This window comes from Triticum urartu, chromosome 7A, assembly GCF_056163025.1.
Source record: "Triticum urartu cultivar PI428250 chromosome 7A, HENAU_Tu73, whole genome shotgun sequence".
NCBI classification, from domain to species: Eukaryota; Viridiplantae; Streptophyta; class Magnoliopsida; order Poales; family Poaceae; genus Triticum; species Triticum urartu.
Genome location: NC_141879.1, coordinates 192,781,052 through 192,797,577, shown reverse-complemented (window position 1 = coordinate 192,797,577; position 16,526 = coordinate 192,781,052). Strand labels below are relative to the sequence as shown.

Here is a 16,526-nt window from a genome sequence, read left to right as displayed (position 1 = left end):
CTGGAGACCCCCTAATCCAGGACTCCCTCAGTAGCCCCTGAACTAGGATTCAATGATGATGAGTCCGGCGCGCAGTATTGTCTTCGGCATTGCAAGGCGGGTTCCTCTCCGAATACATCACAGAAGAATTTGAATACGAGGATAGTGTCCGACCCTGCAACATAAGTTCCACATACTTCCGTAGAGAGAATAATATTTCCGCAAATCTAATTTGCTGAGTTGTTTTGACAGTATGACGTTATGTCATGGCCCGGTGATTATTCGAACCGTTTCCTTTAACTAGCCCCGCACATAACACGAGGCAGTTTTTTGACACATCTTGTCAAAGCAGAGATCGTGTCCCCTTATTACGGGATTCTCATCAATACGGGCGTGGGTAACCCAACCGCACCATCGATTACGGCGCTTGGGGGATAAGCGAGTTTTACCAGGCAAGTGGGGACGCTTAGTTTCGTCCGCCCATATAAAGGGATAAGGATTCACCTTTCCATCCACGCCTTCTTCCTCCTTTGCTCATCCGTTTTCGCACACTCGAGCTCTAGCGCCCAAGTCTGCACTTCCCACCTCAACCTTCTCCAACCATGTCCGGAGCGGGAGGCAGGTGGATGCTCTCCTCCGTCACGGATGGAGACATCAAGAAGCTGAGGAGAGCCGGATACCTGCCCGACGACATTGCACACCGGCTCCCAGATGAGGGGCAGCTCATCCCCACCCCCAGGCCCCATGAGAGGGTAGTGTGATTCCTCACCCATTTCCTCCGTGGACTGGGATTCCCTCTCCACCCATTTTTCCGGGGCTCATGTTCTATTACGGCCTGGATTTCCATGATCTGGCCCCGAACTTCATCCTCAACATCTCGGCGTTTATCGTTGTGTGCGAGGCCTTCCTCCGCATAAAGCCCCACTTCGGCTTATGGTTGAAGACCTTCAATGTCAAGCCGAAGGTTGTGGGCGGCCGCCAGGCGGAGTGCGGAGGCGCCATGGTGGGCAAGATGCCCAACGTAACATGGCTCGAGGGCTCCTTTGTGGAAACCATAAAGGGGTGGCAATCGGGGTGGTTCTACATCACCGAGCCGCGCGACCCTGCATGGGTAGCGGCCCCCGAGTTTCGATCTGGCATCCCCACGCGGCTCACCTCCTGGAAAGAGAAGGGCCTGTCCTAGGGTAGTTCGGGAGAGCTGACCGAACTCCAAACATGTATTCAAAACATGGTGAACAAGAAGCTCAAACTCGTCAACATGGTCCAGGTCATGCTCCACCGCCGGATCCTCCCGTGCCAACAACGGGAGTTCAACTTGTGGAGTTCGACCTGGCGCATCACCGAACTCTGAACAGGCTCTTCGACACAACTCACGAAGATGCCTGGAGGGTGCTGTTCAAAAGCGCCGAGGTCCCCCCTCCCGTTACTGAGGATCGCAGATTCAACACGAAGCGCCAAGCCAGTGCGGTAAGCTGCTTTACCTTTCACAGGATACTTATTTTTTAGATTGACTCCATGCGGGATCTAAACTCCCGTACCTTTGACAGGACTGGCAGGAGACGGCCGGACAGATTGACTGTCCGGCTCCTTTGCCCGAAGGCCCAGCAGACGCTCTTATGGTGAAGATGCTGACTCCGGCTCCTTATACGGTGCCGGAGAAGACCAAGAAGGCCAAGGGAACCCGAAAGAGTTCCCGACGCCAGGCGTCGTCGGACTCACCGTCCGATGAATCTGCGGCGCACTCCTCCCCCGAAGACGAGGAAGAATAAGAATATGCCCCCCCTCCGACTGAGGGGAGATATGAAAAGGAAGGCCGCCCCAACTGGGGGGGCGAAGGGTCCAAGAAGGGAAGGACTCTCCTTCCGGACAGTTCCACCGCCGCCGACGTAGGCGAAGACGAGTGGTTGCCCAGGGCCAAGCCCCTGGGGAGATCGTAAGTATTCGGATACCAGAGTAACTCATAGCATTCCTTTGTCGCACTACTTTCCCTAACGCCGAACATAATTATGCAGGCCGCTACGAGCCAGTATCGATGTATCATCGGACGGCTCCCTGGGCTCGTCGGACATGGATAGCGATCCAGTCCCGACCGCCACCTCCCCTCATCCTGCCGACGACGCCGAGGTGCTATCTCAAGAGGCACCGGATCAAGGGGAGACAGTCCCGGGGCGCCTCAAGGCAACCTTCCGGACTTCGGGAGCCGAGGGGATGGGGCCCCTGAGAGCTCCGAGTTTGGCCCTCAGCCGAACACCACGCCGGAACCTCCAGTGGTTCCGGGCTCGGGCAGGCGGCCTCCTTCTAAGAGGGGCAAGTCGCCTGTGCCGGTGACCTCTGTCCATCCAGAGGCACCGGACAATCTGCTGGAAGCACTTCGCAGCGCTTCCATCGACGCGGAGCACCGTACTATTATGAGTGCGGTGGTCCAGAAGGTTCAGTCCGCCAAGAGCAGGTTGACTAAAGCCTGTGCCAGCCTTCTAACAGGCTTTGAGGTAAGTGTTTTAAAATGTAGTAGAAATATTACCGCATAGACAGTAGCCCCTGATGCTTTGTTCGGTGTTCACAAAGAAAAGCCGAACAGAGGATCAAATAATATCGCAGGAGTCTAATATAAGTATGTCAATATGCATATGCAGGCTTTGCTACTGGCATCCGCCGCACTGACTGCGGAGGCCGCCGTACTGAAGCAGGACCTCGAGGGGTCCAGGAAAGAGCTCGGTCTTGTCAAGAGGCAGCTCAAGGAGAACAAGGGTAAGTAATACCCTGTCTATAGATATGTATATATAAAAGAAGACGCGATTGCAAAATGACAGGATCATCGTATATTCGCCAGGGGCCATGACCGAGGTGGCGACCCTGAAGCAAGCGCTAACCAAGGCCGAAGATAACGTGGCCAAGGAGCGTACCGAGCGAGAGAAGCACGAGGCTCGGGTGGGCGAGGTGCAGCAAGAGCTCCAGGCTCTCGTGGTTTTAGCACGAGGCGTTGGAGCTTGACTCAAAGACGCAGGAGTATGAGCTTGCCGTGGCACTTGAGAGCACAAAAAGTGCCAAGGCCGAAGCCCAAAGGGCCCTCCAGGAGATCGACGCAATGAAGAAGATAGCGGCGGGTAAGGCTTTCTATATGCAAAGCAAGCATGCAAAAGTAAATTACCGATTACTTACCCGAATCCGGAGCTCTCCAGGAGCATTCATAGATTTGCCCCGCAGCGTGTCTGATGCCGCCCAATTTTACCAAGCCGAGGATGGAAGCTCAACGGAGAAGCTGTTCTAGTCTCAGTATGCTGAGGCCGAACACCCGGTGCCAATGAGCGACCAGCTGAAGCAGATGGTCGAGCTATATAAGGCGGCCGATCAGGCCATGAAGGGCTTTATAGTCCGGCTATGGCCTGGCGACGCCCTTCCGAACAGCTTCTTCGGCCTGGTGAGGCGGCTTGTGGATGCCTGCCCGCGGCTGGAGGTCGTCAAGCGATCTGTCTGCATTGAGGGTGCACGTCGGGCTTTCGCCCGTGTGAAATTGCAGTGGGTCAAGCTAGACGCCGTGAAGCTGATCAAGGAGGGGCCGCCGGAGGGCAAGGAGCACCGCCACCCCGAGATGTACTACGAGGGTGTTCTGCCGGGGGCCTGTCTCATAGCGGACGAGTGTTCAAAGGATGTAATATTTGAGTGAGACTTGCTCGTTTTATCCAGTATTTATGAAAACTTATTTCATATGCGCTATGAAACGCTTGTTTGAATTTAAAATATTACCTTCTGTTTGGCTGTTTATCCAATCTGAGAGATGGCTAGTCCTCGGCTTCTGCCCCCATGCCATGAGTGCTGGGGTGTTCGGGATAAACCTGAGCACTCTTGTTCCCATGTTTGGGTCCTTCGAGGGAGGTGCTTAGCACAACGAACAAGGCAACCGGACTAATAATGCTTTATCATTCTCACTTAGCCATAGAATTCTATAATTTTAAATTTCGGCGAAGCCCCTGGTATTCGGAAGGTCGAATTTGGGGCGCGATACACGCCTTTAAGCCGGACAGAGCCGGCCCCTCGCTCTAAGCGGCATAAGTCTTTAGGGACTCGAAAACCTCGCCGAACAGCGACCAGTCTCTCGCCTTATCATGATAGTCAGTTTTAGCTTTCTCTACTGAGGTGCTGAACCCAGCAGAACCGGGGAACAATCGCAGTAGTTCTCCTAGCGCTACCTTAGCCGATAGAGCGGAACGTAAGGTACCAAAACATAGGAGCCAGGCAAACCCAACATTTGACCAAAGACATGATTCGGAGCTGATGCATATAATGCTATAAGTTCGGGGTGCCGCACTTGTGAAAGTGTTCGGACTTTTCACACCGTATTGTGGGGTACGTAAGCCCCTGGTGTATTGGCCGTACCAAAGTGTACGGTTGCAAGGCGTCATTAATGAACACATAGATATATATATATATATAACAAGAATGCAATAATAGTCGTAATGTCATGCATTGTTTATTCAAAAAATTGCGTTAAAGCAGAGTGATACAGATAGTGTGATAAGCAAAGAGTAGGACTATGTCCCTTCCCAGGGCAAGCTGAGGATTGATATTAAATCGAATATTTCGCTCATTACTGTAATCCACCTGGGAATTCCGTGGTATGACGTAGCTGTCTGCCTCCTTAGTTGCTGCATCATGTGTTCGGCAATAGTGCTGCCGGACAATGTTTCCAGATATTAAGGTCCTGAAAAAAAGAAAAATAACCAAACGGTAAGCCCCTAGTGCGGTTTAAGCCGCGTCTTGGGGCGTGCCGCAGTTGTGCCCCCCTCCCCACCTGTGCCCATGGTATTTTTAATGCGTAATTATGTACGCGTGGCACGAGTTTTGCCGTTGGGCTGGGATTGGGGCGGCCGCCGTATTGCTACGCGAGCTCAGATCGCGCCAGGCGGTCTATTTGCCGATTGCTCCGAGCGCGCTTGAAGGTGTCCGGGCTTTGAAGCACCGAACTGGTTGATTGCCTTGAGAGGCTGCTTTGCGCTTCTGCTACGAGGGACGCGGTGTGCTCCTCTGTTCGGAGAGAGCGCTCTATGTTTCCATTGACTGTAATAACTCCGCGAGGTCCTGGCATCTTGAGCTTGAGGTATGCATAATGCGGTACCGCATTGAATCTAGCAAATGCGGTTCGCCCGAGCAGCGCGTGATAACCACTGTGGAACGGGACTATATCGAAGATTAACTCTTTGCTTCGGAAGTTATCCGGGGATCCGAAGACCACTTCCAGTGTAATTGAGCCTGTGCAATGGGCCTCTACACCTGGAATGACGCCTTTAAAGGTCGTTTTTGTGGGTTTGATCCTTGAGGGTTCTATACCCATTTTGCACACTGTGTCCTGATAAAGCAGGTTCAGGCTGCTGCCGCCATCCATAAGGACTCGAGTGAGGTGAAATCCGTCAATGATTGGGTCTAGGACCAGTGCGGGGACCACCCCACATGTTGATCTTTGCTTAGTTACTTTTCCGTTGCTACTGTTACAATCACTATAAAACCAAAACTATTACTTTCACCATCGTTACCGCTACTATCATACTACTTTGCTACTAAATACTTTGCTGCAGATATCAAGTTTTCCCGGTGTGGTTGAATTGACAACTCAGCTGCTAATACTTGAGAATATTCTTTGGCTCCCCTTGTGTCGAATTAATAAATTTGGGTTGAATACTCTACCCTTGAAAACTATTGCGACCCCCTATACTTGTGGGTTATCACCTTCTTCGGGGCATGGGCTTCCCTATTCATCCTTTCCTTAGGGGCCTCCTACACTTTTATGGGCTCGAGCTCCATCATCAGTTGCCCAACTCTTATCCTCCGCATATCATGCTTTGCTACTTTGTGTGAAGCTTTCCTCTGATGTGAGCCACACTTTGAACTGTGGCGCAAATACTTTTTCCTAGTTCCTCGCGTCCGAGATGAAACATTATTTGAGTGTGGTGGAGCCGAGGTTTGTAGAGTCGTGTGGTCCGGCTATCTTGCCCGTACCTTAAAAGAGGATAGTTAGACTTGGCAGGGGGAGTGGTTTATATTCCTGATGTGTTGTTTGAGGATCCTCCACGGCAGGGACTTGCTCCCTTTTCGCTCACCTCTCCCAGGAAATGGTATAACTGGCGTTTGAGGACCCAGTCCCAAGAAGGGACTTTCGCCATGGCCAGGATGGCTACTCAGGTGACATGCCTTCATCGTCATGGGCTAACTCTCATCAATGTGATCGCAGTGGATCTTGCCCGAGGAATCCAGCCACTTCAATAGCGCATCCACCACATGCGGGAGTTCAATGGTGAAAATGACTCTAACCACGCGATAAGAGGAGGATTCCACAATCGCTAATCACTTGCAACGGTGTTCAAAGGTGAAGTGGTGGATTTCCCTGAGGAGTCGATGTTTAATGGTTTTTCTTGCCACAAACTCGTACAGACAGTAAGTTTCAACAACTAACTTATATTTCCTCGGAGCAAGGTATATAACTACCTGATTAACTTTTTAAAGCGTCCGAACTGGGCTGGAAGCAGTGGTTGCCACGGTGAGCTCCTCAACTCCTCAGCCGGAGATCCGAGACAACGAATGCAATCGTGGTTTGGCTGAGGACCCTCACATTGGCACCATCTTCCGAGAGGGTGTCTATTTTCAAGAGGGCATCGATGGCAGGTAAGTTTCCATTATTGACGACCATTTCGGAACACCCCCCATCTCCCATCAACACAGGTGGCGTTGAGCACCAGCCCTCCAGGAAGCGAACTACACCAAGTGCCGCCCTAAGAACAGGTTGCCAGCCCCTTCTATAAGGGGTCGTCGAGCCAATCGTCTGAGGTAGACCTTGGCTCAAACAAGGGCCCGTCTCAGGAGAAATCCTGGGCCGGTTATAGATCAAGCCACTACCGTGGAGCAAGCACCTCGAGGGCCACCTTCCTCCACTCAGTAAGTGTGACCCCTTTTTAATATTTTAGAAGACATCTCTCATTATCAAGTAGTGATATTTATTTGGCTTTCCTCTTGCTTTCCTCTTTCAACCCGCCCCAACCTCCTCAACCAAGTACCTCGGTCCGCCAAATAGCTTTTGTTCGAGCAATGCCTCCCGAGGGCACTCGAGGCTCCCATCGAGCAGAGTCCTCGGCAATGTCGGTGACTACATCCAAGGCCGAGAGCATATGTTGCGTCATCGGGCGAGGAAGTCTTCGATGATCAACTAGGTTTTTACCGATCTGGAATATGAGGCTCTTCGGTTGGTGAATGAGCATCTTAGCACCGCACGGATGGGACTCAAGGATGTTGCCACCATTCTTGCCAAGGATTTGGAGGTAATGAAGCCCTTAGTTGCAAGTTATGAGTCCTTTCATCACCCAGTAGCCCTCAAGGTGTAAGCGAAATAATGTCCGCGTATACTGGATGGGAGAGAATTCTTCCGAACTATTTGTCTAAGGAGTGCTTCAAACGAGGAAGGTGTGTGAAGATACCTCAGATGCATGAGAATGGACGCAAAGTCCAGTACCCTCGAAACTTTGGTTGAGTATCTGTACCCGATCACAGGATCGACATGACTCCTCCTTCCTTATTGCATATTTGTAAAATTGCAAAGTCCAGTAGCCCCCAAGCCTTAGGTGGGGTGCAAGCGGCCGACCTAAGGATCGATATCCCCATCTGATCACAGTGACTGCTTTTACAGGAGTCGCAGAAGAAAACCAACCAATTGTCCAAAGAGTTGGTGCTGGTCAAGGCCCATCTCGAGGTAGACTCTGATTACCATTAAACATATCAAGAACTTCACCCGGGAGGCTGCTGGTAAGATGTAGACTCTGATTACCATTAACTTAACTATAAGTGCTATGGTCAATTCATATTGTTTTTAGCAGTTGAGCGGATAGGTATGCTTGAGAAGGATCTAGAGTGGACTCGGGAGGATGCACGATAATCCCAATCGCAGGAGTCTACGGGGCGTCGAGTCCTCGACCATCATAAAGAGGAATGCAACCACATAAAGGAAGCCAATTGCAAGTTGGTCGAGGATAAAAACAAGCAAGGACTAGAGCTGGAAAAGCTCAAGGCTCAAACAACAGCCTTCGAACAAGAGGCCAAGCAAGACTGCGAGTTACTTGCGTGTAATCAACTACCCATGCAATTAATATTGTCGGTTTTTTGCTCGCGCTAAAACATATTTGTCATACTTTTGCAGCAATTCTTCCTGATCGGTCGAGCGGAGACGGCGAGGTATCCTTAAAGGACAGGATGGTGAAGCTAAGTGACAGAGTCAAATACGACAGATCTCGAGTAAGGGGTCGCGACCTAGCCCTCTCGAAGGGGCGATCAGATCCCCTCGCCACCGCCCCTCGATCCCCATCCTACCAGTCTATGCCCGATCCAAATCCATCCATCCACCCACGATTAGCTGATAACCCGCAAGTATAGGGGATCGCAACAGTTTTTGAGGGTAGAGTATTCAACCAAATTTATTGATTCGACACAGAGGAGCCAATGAATATTCATGAGTATTAGTAGTTGAGTTGTCAATTCAACCAAATCTGAACTACTTAATATCTGTAGCAAAGTAGTATGGAAGTAACGGTAATAGTGGCAAAAGTAACAGTAGCAGCTTTGTAGTGACTGTAACAGCAGTGTCAACGAAAGTAACTTAGTAAAGATCAATATGTGAAAAGCTCGTAGGCATTAGACCGACAATGATAATTGTGTTGGATAATATTCATCATGTAGCAGTCATAACCTAGGGTGACATAGAACTAGCTCCAATTCATCAATATAATGTAGGCATGTATCCCATATATAGTCATACGTGCTTATGGAAAAGAACTTGCATGACATCTTTTCTCCTACCCTCCCATGGCAGTGGGGTCCTAATGGAAACTAAGGGATATTAATTAAGGCCTCCTTTTAATATAGAACTGGACCAAAGCATTAACACTTAGTGAATACATGAACTCCTCAAACTACGGTAATCACGGGAAAGAATCCTAATTATTGTTACCTTGGGGTATGCGGATCATAACTCGTAATAGGTGTATACAACTTGCAAGATAGGATCAAGAACAAAAATATATTCATGAAAACATAATGGGTTCAGATCTGAAATCATGGCACTCAGGTCCTAGTGACAATCATTAAGCATAGCAAAGTCATAGCAACATCAATCTCAGAACATAATGGATACTAGGGATCAAACCCTAACAAAACTAACTCGATTACATGATAAATCTCCTCCAACCCATCACCGTCCAGCAAGCCTACGATGTAATTACTCACGCACGGTGGTGAGCATCATGAAATTGATGATGGAGGAAGGTTGGTGATGATGATGGCGATGGATTCCCTCCTCTGGAGCCTTGAACAAATTTCATATCAGCCCTCCCGATGAAGAACAGGAGGCGACGGTGGCTCTGTACCGTAAAACGCGATGAATCCTTCTCTCTATTTTTTCTCCCCGAATAGGTACTTATAGAGTTGGAGTTATGGTTGGAGGAGGTCCAGGGGGGCCACAAGCCTGCAGGGCGCGCCCTAGGAGGGTGGGCACGCCCCCAGGGCTTGTGGCCTCTGGGTGGCTCCCCTCTGGTAACTTCTTGCGCCAGTATTTTTTGTATATGTCACAAAATTTCTTCGTAAATTTTTAGGTCAATCCGAGAACTTTGATTTCTACACACAAAAAACACCATGGCAATTCTGCTGAAAACAACGTTAATACGGGTTAGTTTCATTCAAATCATGCAAGTTAGAGTCCAAAACAAGAGCAAATGAGTTTGAAAAAGTAGATATGATGGAGACGTATCATCAGCGTGCAATCCCTCCCCTGTGTGCTACATGTTATATCACGCATGTCCTGTTAAGCCCAAATCTGTTGATTTCGACCCGTGTAATGTTTTTTTCCTGCCTGCGAATTTAGCAGTTATCCACGGAATTTCTATTTTACAAAAAGTCCATCTACATCATGCATTTAATAACTCACCAACCATGCATCGGATTAAAATGATTCATAACTGTAAAATGCTTATAATTTTGTGTAGATTCAAAATATACAACTCTCACATGTGTTAAAAATGTTTAATTTGTTGATTGCATTAATTTGCATTAATAACTTGCTAAAATGGTTTATTTCATAACTAAATAACTGTAGCTCTGATTTAAATGAGCTTTATATGCAAATGGACTAGAAAATCATGTAGAATAACATGGTGCACTTACTATTCCTATTTAACAACAATAAAGTATGGTCTACAACAGAACAGTACCAAATTCGAAATTTGCGTATGGGAATTTCCGTAATAGTTATATGTTGTTTCCGTCCTCATTTAAATTGCCTAGATAGGCAGTTTACTTGTGCTTCACCTCTTGTCATGTTTAACAATATCTAATATTGATGAGTAGCTAAATGGAATTGAACGTTATTGAATGTGGAGTTTTGTCAGTATGTAACTCGTTGCATATTGAGCTTCACTTAATGTGTAGTAATTGATTGTTGCACCTTGCCATGCCATGCCTCTTTAAACTTGACATGCATCATACTTGGATGTGCATGATGTCATGATTATGTTTATTTGTTTACCGTCTCATTTGCTTCTTTCCGATTTTTCTTGTTCCCGCTAGTTCCCAATAACGATGCGAAGTGCGAGGATTCGTTCGACTATGTTCAGTTCGTCTACTTCATGGATTCGATATTCTTCAAAGCAGGATTCCAGGCAAGATGATCATTACATTGGATATCTTTACTAGCTTTGTTTTGCTAGATGTCTCGATGCTATCGTTTGGTCTTGCTACCTATCACTTGTTTGAAAGCCTCCCAATTGCCATGATAAGCCTCTAACCTCCACCACCTATGAAAACCATTGGTTGGCTATGAAACCGCTTTGCTCAGCCCCTCTATAGCGTTGCTAATTAGAGGTGCAGGTTGTCCCATGTTGATACAAGGATATCTTGGAATATCATTATATTATGCTTATTTATCTATACACTTGGTTAAGGGTAGAAGGCTCAGCCTTTTACTTGGAGTTTTGTTCCACTCTTGCCACCCTAGTTTCCGTAATACCAGTGTTATGTTCCTTGACGAGCGCTCCTGACACGTGTGGGGTTTATGGCCCCCCTTGATCTCTAGTCTTTGTGTTCAACTTTTCCAGCGAGGCCTCAATTTCGGTTCTAAACTTTGTCAACATAATAATACTGATAATTAATTAAGGCATAGAGGTTCGCCACCTCGGACTCTTGTAATTCCACATAAGCAGGTGGGCCACTATTGATGGTGTTGGTCCAAAATAGGGCAATGTCCGGCGCCCCCGAGAAACCGGGGTCTCAGCTAACCCGACGTCTTGCCCATCCGGTCGTGTCCTGACTATGGGTTGCGTGTGGCCCTAATTGGGATTGTCGACACGCTGGGAGGTCTTGCTGGACTAGTTTTACCTTAGATGAAGGACTTGTGCACCGGATTTCGACGATGCTTCGGGCTATCCCATAGTTAAGGTTTTCGAAGTTGCATGTGGTAATTTGTAATTGGACAAGTTGGAGAACCCCTGGAGGGATTAATCTTTCAGAAAGCCGTGTCCTCGGTTATGTGGCGACTTGGAAATTGACAACCTCTCGTTGTAGAGAACTTCAAACTAAATTAACTAAAACTTGCGAACCGTGTGTGTAACGATGATTGTCTTTTCTTGTGAGACTGAGATCAAGAAGAGAACACGGTGGGGTTATGATTGACTCGTAAGTAGGTGTCCAGGGTCACTTCTTGATCATACTACATTGCGCCCGCTTATGCATAGGATTTAGTTCATCTTGTTCTAGTACACGTAAGAATAGTTGGGTAACAAATGCTTAGTGCTTGCTGAAACCTTACCACTTAACCTTTCCATACCCATTAAAGTATTGTTAGTCTTGATACACATGGTATTGAGATTAATTGCCAAGTCCCAAAAGGCTCACATATACTACAACACTAAATGTAGGTACAGGTAAAGCGATGCTTTAATGTGAGAGAGATGCATTGTTCTATTTGGAGTTTTTCTTCGTCGATGATCCTAGGATGGGTTCTGGGTTGGCAGTCTGGAATTAGCAGGGTGGATGTTGCTTTCTTTTATTTGGTGCCTCTTTAGGCCAATTAGCTTCTTATCCCACAGTATGATGACTTCTATGTATTGATGGATTGTGATACTTATGTTGTAGCTTCCTTCTTTGTGGCGATTGTAAGCCAACTTAAACGTTTGTATTCTCATCTATTCAATTGATGTTGTATTTGTTGTGACGTCCACCTTATTACCGACATGTGAGTCGTCACATGTTTGGGTATCCCCACGCTCCTATCCTTAGCGAGGCTTGTAAAGTCGTTTGGGGTAGGACCGCATGTTGAGCATTACACCTCGGACCCGAGCTATCCTCTCTCGAGGATATGTTAAGGGTCTGGCCCCACTTTGACTACCTTTCAATTATGTTGTTCGATTATGGCGCCTGTTTGTGGTATGGGGGCCCACCCCCGATATGTCCAACCAGGTGGGTTGTAACGCGCCCCGTTTATGGTCCAGAGACCCACCCCTGATATGTCCCGAACCTCCCTCTTTTGCCATGTCCTCTTGGTCAATATGTGAATATGCTAGATGTTCTAATTATGTCTTATGTCATTTGCTCTGTTAGCACACGCTATGTTGCTAGATCGAATTAGCGTCAATAAAAAAAAAATCTTAAATGGCAAATACAAAGACACATATTTCCTAATCCTTGATTGACCTAGAACCAGTTAAGTTTCAATCAACTTTCCATGGAGTTGTCCATCAAGGACTCTAAAGTTACAAGAATTAATTCATATGTCAAGTGACATATAGAAATTGAAATTGTCAGTACCTTATTATTAGCATATCTTTCATATCTTAATACTTAGCCCCCACTAACCTATTTACCACAACATGCAAGCATGCCATCTTATCAAGCAACATCCATAGGAAAAAGCCCATCCGAACATAAATCATGCGTAGGAAAAGGTACATCTCAACATGCGAACATGCATGAGATATTTACTAAATATTTTACAACTATACAATAATAATCCAACACAATAAATCATATATATATACATATATATATATACACACACATAGTTTTAGTTCTCATATTCTTTTTGAATATATCCATTCCATACAATCAAGTATCAATGGAAGATATTTTTTACTATTATAATTGAAAGATATTGCATAATATTTTCGCAACAAAGTGCGAGTTATCATCTATTCCCTCTGTTTCTATATATAAGATGTTTTAGCTTTTCTCTATTTTCTCAGATCCGTATGCATCTAGAGTCGATTCAGTGTGTATATTTACTCATTTTAATTTGTATGCAGTCAATATTGCAATATCTAAAACATCTTATAATTAGAAACGACAGGAGTAGTTAGTACTTCTACGATGCAAAGCTCCAAACAAACATCGACCGCAAATGTGAATACAAGCCTGTTAGATTGCGTGGGCAGATGATGGCATAGATAACAACTACTAGCAAAGAAGCGGATTAAGAGCACTCGGGTGCTCCACCCTCCTATATTCAAAAATAATTTAATAACTAAAAAGATCAAAAAATCACAAAACTTTTTTGGAATCAAATATGACCAGGTATTGTACTCGCATAAAAGGTTGGGTTAAGGAATGATTCCCGTTGACTTCAGGGCAAAAGAAAAAAAAGACAAATTTATGACGACAATATAGCATGAGTACTTGTATCTAGCCTTTTTTGGCAAATACTTGATTCCATAAAAAGTCATGGGATTTTTGACTTTTTTCGAATTACTAACTTTTTTTTAATGTAGGGGGAGTGTGGCACTGGAGTGCTCCTATGTATTTTCGCTACTACTAGGAACTACTATAATTAGTTATAAATACATGGGTCTCACTGACCTGCTGAAGCACGTGTCTCACTGACAATCTTCAATCATCTGCATCAAGTTTTTGAACGAGGACACACCTATGTGCATGGTTTTCCTTGAAACTACCCAAAAGTGGGAGTAATATATATATAGTAACATCATGCATATTTTAGTTAAATAGATGATGTCACATGCAATAAATAAATAAAGAGATGAGAATGATAACATAGCTATTACTCCTAGTATGAGCAAAGGCGTAGCCAGAATATTTCCACTCCCAGGGCTGTCTTTGTTGCTACAGTGTTTACTGTAGCTACAATACATGACTGTAACTACATTCGCCTACCAGGCCACGGCTCAGGTAGCCTGGGACCTGACTACGCCATTGAGTGAGTAACATCGCACATATCAATGCAAAATATGTTTATAGCCTAATAAATGAAGTGCTTCATGTTACCACATATATGTTACTCCTTACTATAAAAATAGTAACATACTCTAATAATATGGACATATTATTAGTCTATATTACTATCCATTGTGGCTAGTCTGAAGACGTTGAGACCTCACTTAAATTAAGCAGCGGCCCATTTCCCTTCGCCTCCGAAGATCAGTTCGCTTGTCAACACCTGCACGTCTCAACTCACAACATTTATTCTAGACGAAGAGAGGAGCGATGACGTACCACAAAAAACGACATACAATCACCAACTTGCTTTTTAAAATAATGAGGCTGTAAAGACTAAGACAATACACCACAATCTTGACTAAAGCCACCGGAGCACCAATAATGCCAAGCACGCATACGAAACAGCAATTGGCAATGATTATATTTAACCACCATTGGCATTGGTCTCACTGACCTCCTGAACCATCTTTGCCAGGTTTTCATACGAGGAACCGCCCACTTCCATGGTCTTTCTAGAAGACACAGAGAGCTCACTAGCTCTAGCCGCGGCACGTCGCCCTTCCTCTCCGAAGATCAACTCCCTTGCCAACGCCTGCACGTCTCCACTCACAACCAATCCATCACTTTCCTTGCCCGCGTCTTCCTTTGGCCAAACTCGGAGCCCCATGTGGATCACGTCCACGACGAATTTCGCGTTGAGCTTCTGCTCGGCCGCCATTGGGAACGCCAGTATTGGCACGCCCATGGTGATGCTCTCCAGCACCGAGTTCCACCCGCAATGGGTGAAAAATCCTTTGACTGACTTGTGACCTAGCACTCCGAGCTGGTTGATGAAACCTTCGACCACCTTGCCCCTATCCCCGAACCTGTCATTGAACCGATCCTCACTGCTGAACCACTTCGACCGGACCACCCATAGGAAGTCTACGCCGGAGTGGTCCAAGCCGACGGCGATCTCTTCCAGCTGAGCCCGGCTCAGGTCGGCCTGCGAGCCGAACGCGACGTAGAGGACCGGCCGGTCCATGGCGAGCCTCGAGTCCAGCCAGTCCGAGATGTCACGGTCGTCTTTGCTCTGGACTGCCGGTTCGGAAGCCGCAAGACAGAGCGGTCCGATCGGCCACGTCTTGATGTCGAAGTCCCGGTTCCACAGGTCGATGTAGACCGACTCGAGCTCGCTGAAGGAGTTGGCGATGATGCCCCTGCTGGAGTACATGCTGCTGCAGCTCTCGCACACGAAGTCCCAGTGCGGGCCGGCCGGCTCCGGGACGTCGAAGGGCGGGCCGAGGTCGGCTATGGTGATGCGGAGGTCCGGCAGGCCAGGGACCAGGAACGGCTCGGTCGGCGAGCTCACGAGCGCCTGCGGCTTGTGCGTCATGACCGCCCCGCAGACGTACGAGGAGAAGCCGCCGATGCCGAGGGTGACGAGCCGCGGCATGCCGAGCTCGTCGGCGATGTCCTTGGCCCACACGATGAACCCGTCGTGGACGAGCAGGTCCGGCCTGGGCTCGACCACGGCCAGGGCATCCGCGAACGCCGGCCCGAGCGCAGCCATCGCGGAGACGAAGTCGACGAGATGCGTCGTGGACGGGAGCTCGTCCGTGCACTGCGGGGCGTCCTCGGAGGGGAACGGAAGCTCGATGACCGCGGCGCCGGCGCCGGCGCCGGCGAGCCCCGCGCGGATGAAGGGCGCGTTGCGCGGAGTGGTGAAGAAGGTGACGGCGGAGGCGAGGCGGCGGCCGAGCAGGAGGCGAGCCAGGTGGAGCAGCGGCATGGCGTGGCCTTTTGCCATGAAGGGGAGCATGGCGACGTGACGGAGCGGCGGTGAAGCGGCCATGGATGGATATACAGTGCAGGAGGCGTGTAGCAGTGCAGCTGTGCAAGTGTGTGAGTCTCACGCAGTCTCGTACGTCCGATTATATATACTCGCTTGCGCCGCACGCGCCTAGAGCTAAAGCTTGCTGTTGAAGCCGCGTAACTACTGGAGGTAAAAAAATAACTGTAGTAATTGACAGGCATCGGATGCGAAGGACAATCAGACGTCCAGCGAGTAAAAAAGGACGGGCTTTTATAACAGCGTAATGATTCCCATCTTCAACGGCGTACGCGTGGCGTGGGCCTGGCTGCTTTCGTCGTCGATGCACTGCCTGCTTTCGTCTCTGTCGTCTCGACGTAGTACGACGCCGACTGACCCCTGCCGGCCTGCGGCTCGTAGCGCACCAACCGCTAGCTCGACCCTCTGCTCTCGACACTTCACAGCGGTCGACCGAGACATTGCAGGTCGCGACGGTGGCGCGCGG

At 48.0% G+C, this 16,526-nt stretch overlaps 1 pseudogene; it reads right to left on the bottom strand.

The window, feature by feature from the left end:
- Positions 1 to 14,456: 14,456 nt before the first annotated feature.
- Positions 14,457 to 16,159, bottom strand: LOC125521038 (UDP-glycosyltransferase 90A2 pseudogene; annotated as a pseudogene).
- Between the last annotated feature and the right edge of the window lie 367 nt (positions 16,160 to 16,526).